The sequence below is a fragment of the Sciurus carolinensis genome, unplaced genomic scaffold (genome assembly GCF_902686445.1).
Source record: "Sciurus carolinensis unplaced genomic scaffold, mSciCar1.2, whole genome shotgun sequence".
In the NCBI taxonomy this organism is placed as follows: Eukaryota; Metazoa; Chordata; class Mammalia; order Rodentia; family Sciuridae; genus Sciurus; species Sciurus carolinensis.
In genome coordinates this window covers 775,472-776,580 of record NW_025920176.1, presented here as the reverse complement: position 1 = coordinate 776,580, position 1,109 = coordinate 775,472, and positions in this window count along the sequence as shown.

The following is a 1,109-nucleotide window of genomic DNA, read 5'->3' as shown; positions in this document are numbered from 1 at the left end:
TGCTCTCCTGCACTATGTTTACTGGAAGTACTCATAGAATCCTCGGACTTCTCCTCATGTAGTTGTTCAAGAACTGCCTGTCCTTTATGAATAGCTTCCTGACATCTACCATCAAGAATACATCCTTTTATTAATTTCCATAGCGGTATCACCCCTTTCTCCAATTGTCCCTGCTCCTGAAGGAAATCCAAATCTTTTCCCAACTTATCCCAGCTGGCAGGAGTCAAGCTTCTGGAGACAGCAAACCATGGGGCTGCTTTATCAATTCTTACAAGGAATGTTTCTAAAGTACTGCATTTAACCTTGAGCTCTTTAGAGCGCAACAAAAAATCTAAAGGCTGTACTAATGAACTAAATGGAGAATTGCCCATAATGAAAGCAGCATTCAGAGCAAGCAGAATGAAAGTCTTTGTTGATCGACTATACAAAGTCGATTAAATCTTTGCTGATCGACTATACAAAGTCGATTAAATCTTTGTTGATCAACTATACAAAGTCGATTAAATCTTTGCTGATCGACTATACAAAGTCGATTAAATCTTTGTTGATCGACTATACAAAGTCGATTAAATCCTAGTCCACAGACCCCACTTACCTGTGGTACTTACCGGTGCACCCCCTGACCACTGAAAGTTCTGATTCCGGGTTTCGGCACCACTTGTCGTGTCCCTTGCCCGCAAGAAAGCACAACACAGGAATCTTCCTTCAGCAGTTTAATAAGGACCTTAATATTATAAAACCATGGTTTTTCTTCTTCTACCTCTTGAGCTGAATTCATACACTTTTATACTATTGCAATAGCCAATCTACTCCTGCCACTTGGCCTATGTTCATAGGTGCTCCCATTTGCAACAGTTAGCTTAACCAAATATGGGCTTGTTTACCTAGAAAGCACTTCAGGAAACCAGCCCATCTTATCATGGTGGCAAGGCGGCTCGCCACAACGTTTTATTCTGATTTTGTTTCAACACTTCTGAAACACACACCTAAGAAAAATGCTCATGCACCTCTTTTTTCTCCAACAGACCTTTGGATTAAAATCCATGAAATTCATGTGACAATACTAGAAACACTTCAGCCACTTATTTTGTTTTCAACAGTCATTTTAA